The sequence below is a fragment of the Elephantulus edwardii genome, unplaced genomic scaffold (assembly GCF_000299155.1).
Source record: "Elephantulus edwardii isolate Elephantulus edwardi_28Jun2011 unplaced genomic scaffold, EleEdw1.0 scaffold00136, whole genome shotgun sequence".
NCBI lineage: Eukaryota > Metazoa > Chordata > Mammalia > Macroscelidea > Macroscelididae > Elephantulus > Elephantulus edwardii.
Genome location: NW_006399886.1, coordinates 405,616 through 412,637, shown reverse-complemented (window position 1 = coordinate 412,637; position 7,022 = coordinate 405,616). Strand labels below are relative to the sequence as shown.

General features: G+C 37.6%; 1 pseudogene; it reads right to left on the bottom strand.

The window, feature by feature from the left end:
- Positions 1-5,931, bottom strand: part of LOC102864501 — a 14,977-nt pseudogene extending 9,046 nt beyond the window's left edge.
- Positions 5,932-7,022: the final 1,091 nt, after the last annotated feature.

Sequence of the window (7,022 nt, the reverse complement as noted above, 5' to 3'; positions counted from 1 at the left end):
CATATTCTGAAGGGTGCAATTCTTTTAAATCTATGGAGATGAATTATATAACTGGAAAGGAAATTCCTGACGTTTTTAATACCTTAATGTTAGAGAAAGAGGAAAGAACACTCTATAATTAAAATGCATATACACACTGATGCTGCAAGTATAGGTATTTATAAATTCTTGCTTATCTGACTAGACTCTACTTACAAATAAATGTGGTGGTTAAGCTGTATAAGACATGAATAATTCATCTTATGGAAATACTCATGATACTTTAAAATGCCCTAGAATAAAATAATGAGAAACCTACTTATTTTATGGAAAGCCTAAGAATCTTAAGAAACTGCCATTCTTTTTTTAAAAGAAAAACTCTATATATTCAGGGAAGTTGTTATAGCTCATTACATTAAAATTCTTTAAGACATACAGTGTAAAAGTATATACAGTATAGAAAAGAGGGGAGGCTAGAAGGGGAATAAATCTGTAAAATAAGTGAATGAAAACCAAATTTATTTTAAAATTTTGTTTAAAATACTTTTTAAAAAAAAATAAAGACATCATCCAATATAAGGTACACTGGTAGGGTTGTTATTTTGGTTAAGTGTCAAGTCATAGACAACTCATGGTGACCCTATGAACACTTGTGCAACTTTCATCGTTTCTGCAAATTCATAGAGTTTCTGGAGGCAAGCTATTTCAGAAGTGGATGCCACTCCTGCTTCCAAGTTTGTTTTAATCTGGAAGCTTCACCAAACACTGTTCACTATGGGTAACCATTATCACATCTGACACATGACTGTTACGGTGTTCAGCACCCCAGCAACCATGAGTTACCTCTGTACAGCAAATGACAGACCAGTAGTATACCACTTAGAAGAATGTTTCACCAAAAACAATTAAAACAGGCCCAAGGGCCACTGATTAAAATCATCCACCTTTGGCTTGGTAGCATCATATTCTGTCCACTAGGACAACTGAGCTCTCTCAACACTGGTAGTTCACTATTTAAATATACCTGTGTTGTTGTTGTTAAATAACATAAATCAACTACCACTAACAGCTAACCTATGAATAACAGATCTGAACCTTGCCCTGTCCTGCATCATTCCCATGACTCCTCAATGCTTCAGGCTACTGTTACAGGTACAAAGCTAATCCATCTTGTTAGGGGTCTTCCTCTCTCTGACTTACCACATTTCCAAGTGTGATGAATTTTTTTCAAGAACTGCCACCTTCTGACAACATGCACAAAATATGTGAAACAAAGTTTCACTATCCTTTCTACTAAAAAGCACCCTGGATGCACTTCCTCCAAGACAGACTTTTTTGTTCTGTTGGCAGTCTATGGGAAAATCATTCTTCTATAATACTACAACTCACAACTTAAAGGTATTGATTCTTCTTCTCTAATCTGTATTCACTGTTGAACTTACAGTTGCATAAAGAGCAAGTGAAAATGTCATGGCTTGGATCAGGCACATCTTGGTCTTTATTTATTTACTTTGATTTTTAAGATTAATTAAAAAAATTATTTTGTACTGGTTTTCTTGCAAAGTTTGTATACATTGTTTTTAACACTAGATCTCTCCCATATCTTTCACTCTCCACCCATAAAATTGTACAATCTTATGATTAATGTTGCCTCCTTCACCATCATCGCCCTTCTGCTCCCCCTACACCCTTTTGGGTCCTCACACTCATTCTAGAATAATGGTCTTATGCAATATCTGTCCTTATGGGACTCCCTTAGTTCATGCAGTGTAATGGTCTTCAGTCCCTCCCAAATTAGGTAGCAATTTACAAAATCATTGCTGCTGCGTAGTATTCCATCTTGTATATGTAGCATAATTTCACAATCCATTCCATTGTGGTTGGACATTTGGGCTGTTCCACATTCTTGTGACGGTAAATAATACTGCTATGAAAATTGGTGTAAAAATCTCTGTGCCTCAGATCTCCTTCTCTTAGGGTATATTGCAAGTAATGGAATAGATGGGTTACACAGAATTTCTATGTTCAGCTTTTTGAGGAAGCATCATACTGCCTTCCAGAGTGGTTGTACTGTTTTACAATCCCACCAACAATGTATAAGCATTCCTATCTCACCACATCCTCTCCAACATTTATTACTTGCTGTCCTGTTAAACTTCACCACTACTGGAGTAAGATGGTATCTCATTGTGGTTTTGAGTTGCATATCTCATATTGCCAGTGATTTTGAGCATTTCTTTATGTGTCTGTTGGCCATCCAAATATCTTCCTTTGTGAAAAGCCTTTCCATATATTTTCCCCATTTTGTAATTGTGTTATTAATCTTTATCTTGTGAAGGCTCTGTAGGATTCTATAAATTTTTATATGAGACCCTTGTGTGAAATATTATTGCCAAATCTTTTTTCCCAGCCAGTAGGTTTTCTTTTTACTCTTTTGGAAAATGTTTTTGATGTACACAGGGATTTAATTTTTAGGAGGTCCCATTGATCAGTTTTGTCCTCTCCAGATTGTACATTTCTATCTGTATTTGGCAGTCTCTTTATACCATATTTTAGGGTGTCTAAGATTCATCCAAGTTTGTCTTTGATGAACTTCATGGGTTTGGTATTTACTGCCAGGTCTCTGATCCACCTTGAGTTGCTGTTTGTGTATGGTGTGAGATGTGAATCCTGTTTCAACTTTCTGCAGATGGAAGTCCAGTTTTGCCAGCACCATTTGTTGAAGAAGTTGTAATTTTCATATTTGATAGATTTTATTTCTTTGTGGAATATCAGTTGACCATAGATGGCTGGATCCATTCATGGATTCTCAGTTCTGTTCCATTGGTCTATGTGCCTGTCAATAATATGCTGTTTTGGTTACTACTGCTACGTAGTAGGTTTTGAGGTCAGGGAGTGCTATGTCTTACACTTCATTTGTGTTTCTCAGAAGTATTTTGCTTATTCAGAATCTCTTTCCAAATAAACTTGACAATTTCCCTTTTGATCTCCTTGAAAAATGAGTTTGGTATCTGTATTTGGATTGTATTGAACATGTAGGTTGCTTTTGGTAGGATTATAATTTTCACAATATTGAGTCTTTCTATCCATGAACAAGGCAAATGTTTCCATTTCTTTAGGTCTTCTATTGTGTCTTGTAGAAATGTTCTGTAATTTTCTTTGTAAAGGTCTTTTGTATCTCTAGTTATGTTCACTGCCAAGCATCTCAATTTGTCATTGGCTATTCTAAATGGTATTGCTTTCTTTTTTTTTTTTTTTGGTGCCCTCTCTGAGGTGGTATTGCTTTCTTGATTTCCTTCTCTGAGTTCTCTTTGTTACTGTAGAGGACTCACACTGATTTTTTTTTTATATAGATTTTTTTTTCCTGCAACTAAGTAAACTGGCCTACTATCTCTAACAGATATTTTATTGAGTACTTGAGGTTTTCTGTGTACACTATCATATCATGTGCATATAGCCACAGTTTAGCCATCTCTTTGCTGATCTGGATGCCTTTTATTTCCTTCTCTTTTTGTATTGCCCTAGCACACACCTCCAAAACAATATTGAACAGAAGTCTATCTCAGTCTTTAAAGCAACATTACTTTTCTAGATCATTAGAACTTTTTTTTTCAATGCAACATGTGTTTTTATTTCTTTACTGCTGCTACCATTATTAGTGTTGACTGTGGATCCGAGTAAAAGGGATTAAGTTACAACTTCAATCTTTTCTCTCTATATCATGATAGAAGAGATCCATATTTGTTCTGATTCCCAAGAAAGGTAATTCAACAAAATGTGGAAATTATCAAACAATATCATTTGCATGCATAATACTGCTGAATATCATTCAAAAACAGCTAGAACAGTATATAGACAGAGAACTTCCAGATATAAAGCTGGATTTAGAAGAAGCCATGACTCCAAGGATATCGTTGTTGATGTCAGATGGATCCTGGCTGAAAGCAAAGAACACCAGAAGAATGTCTATTTATGTTTTATTGATTACTCAAAGTCATTCAACTTTGAAGGGTCAGAGTGGGAGTCCCAGAGCACTTAATTTTGCTCACGCAAAACCTACATCTAGACCAGGAAGTTGTTGTGTGAAAAGAGTAAGGGGACATTGTTGTTGTTGATTGCCGTTGAGTCAAGTATGACTCACAGCAACCCTATGAAAGACCTAAAGACTTTCTATAACTATCGTAGTTTCTTAAAGTTCACAGAATTTCCAGACACATTTTGTTTAGGAAGTGGATGCCATTCCTCCTTCCAAACCTGTCTTAAACTGGGAGCTCCACAAATATTGTCTACCATGGATAACTGCTATGCCATTTGACACCCCAATGGCACAAGGTTCAGCATCATAGCAACTCCAGGTTATCCAGTACAACATATTGACAGAAGAGTGCTGTACCACTTAGAAAAATGTTCCTCCCAAATATAATAACAGCTGACTTTTAAATACAAAGGCCCTCTTCGAGATCTTATTGACTCTAAAAAGAGAATTAAATTAAAAACAACAACAACAACAAGGCAATATAATATGATGTTGTTGTTTTTATGCACCATTGAGTCACCTGCAACATGTAGCAACCCTTCATACAGCAGCTTCTGAACCCTTCCTTGTCCTGAGCCCATCTCACTAATTCTGACACACCAACCCCTATTGTCCCAGGTAATGTATTAATCCATCTCACCTGGGATCCTTCTCTTCTTCACTGTCCCTCCACACTTCAGAGCATGATGTCCTTCTTCAAGGACCAGTTTCTCCTGGTCGCATCCCCAAAGTATGTGAGATGGAGCTATTCTTGTTAGCTGCTGTCAAGTCCAACTCATCATGACTCTATGAATGGCTGATCTGAACCGTCCCCTATTGTGTAACATCTTCATCACCTCTGACACATTAGAGCCCACTGCTGAAGTTACCATGTCAATCCATCTACTTGCCATAAGGGGTGGTACTCCTCTCCTTTGACCCTCTATCTTTCCAGACATGATGTCCTTTCCAAGGAATATCCTCACATAGCTACATGTCCAAAGTATGAAAGAGAAAGCTTTGTAATCTTTGCCTCCAAGGAGCACTGTGGCTGCACTTTCCCCAAGACAGAACTGTGTATTCATTTGGAAGTCCAGGGGATATTTAGTTCTTTACTCTAGCACCACAACATTAAGACATTATTTCCTTTTCTGTCACCATCCTCATTCATTTTTTGACTCTCTAATGCATAGCAGGTGATTGAGAAAACCATAGCCTGGATCAGGGGTACCTAGTTCTCAAAAGGACACTTTTGCTTTTCAGCATTTTGGAGAAGTCCCTGGAAGCAGACTTATCTAAGAAAAATATGTCTCCTGATTTTTTTACTCTTGGTACCAAAGGTATTGATGGTCAATTCAAGCAAGATGAAACTGTTAACAGCTTCAGTTCTTTCTCCATCTATTATAACATTTACTGTTGGTCCTGTAGTGAAGATCTTTCTCTCGTTCTCTATGTCCTCCATGCGCTGGATATACTGGTACAGTTCACAGATAAGAAGTCCCCCAGGGTGCCCTCCTCGTGGTATAGTCACATTGATGACATGCACTGGCTGGCAGGTCTCCTGTTCCCGGGAATTCAAATCTTCCACGACTTGGTCGTAGACTCACTCCTCACAGGTGAGGATCAGATCAAACAGAGCTTTGCAGTTCTGGAACCTCTCTGGCCGAGGCTTGATTCTCTTATTCCTGTCCAACTTGTTGTAAGATTCCATTCTGTGTGTAGAGCTCTTTGTCTTTCCTCAGACGATATTGTACATAAGTGGTTCTGAAATCGTAGCCATTAGGCTTGTCTGCAGCTGGTCCAGGGAGTTTCACATGTGTCCCTATCCCAAAGGAGTGCACACTGAATCCTCGTTTGCTGAGGATGTTGTGTGCCACCATGCTCTGGTTGTGGTTACTGGAGCACATCACTGCCACTCGCACTGGTGAAGGCTACATGACGGTAGTGGCATCGTCCGTTGCGAACACGACTCCCGCTCTCCAGGACGCAGTTCATACTGAAAACTGCACTCCTTGATCTTCTGCAGCAAGTGGCTCATATCCTTTTCACTTTTCATCAAGCAATGTGTCATTTTCATAATGCAGGTTGTTGATGAGTCTACTTCTGATCTTGATGCACATTCCTCTTCTTAGAGTTCAGCTTCATGGATAATTTTTCAGCATACCAATTGAACAGGTATGGGAAAAGGATAGAACTCTGACTCACATCCTTTCTGATTTTAAACCAGGCAGTCTTCCTCCCCTTATTCCACTTGGATACAGCTTCTTGATCTACGAATAGATTTCTCATGATCACAATTAAGTGTTCTGGGATTCCCATTCTTGCCAATGTTATCTATAATTTCTTATGATCCACACAGTCAAATTCCTTTGCCTAGTGAATAAAGCACAAATAGACATTCTTCTGATATTCTTTGCTTTCACTCAGGAACGATCTGGCATCAGCAATCATATTCCTGGAACTGTAGCCTTTTTGGTATATGTTTAAACTAAAAGGAGTTGTGCTGCAAACCAAAAGGCTTGTAGTTAATATCTATTAGCTGCTCTATAGGGGAATGATAGGCAATCTCTTCTCATACAATGCACAACCTTTCAAAACCTGCTGGATGGTCAACTCTGAGTCAGTTTCAACAGTACATAACAACAGGTAACCAATTAAAGATTCCTATTATGCCTTTTCAAAAGGTACTATGTGATTACTACACATATACTTAAAACACAAATAAAAATTTCTTCACTTGACAATATATAAAGATAGATACCATCTTTATAAGGAGGGTTAATTACTTAATTATAGTAAAAAAGGAAAATAATAATAGATTTTTTGTTAAGATTCACAGCACTAACTTGTTGGATATTGCTTTTTTTCCATTTAAATGTTATATGCAGCCTTCAATATGGATTGAAGCTCAGCATCAAGAAAACAAAGATTTTCACCACTGGGCCAATTGACAACATCAGTATGGATGGTGAAGAGAATGAGATAGTTAACAGTTTTAGTTTACTTGGTTCCACAGGCAACACTCTTG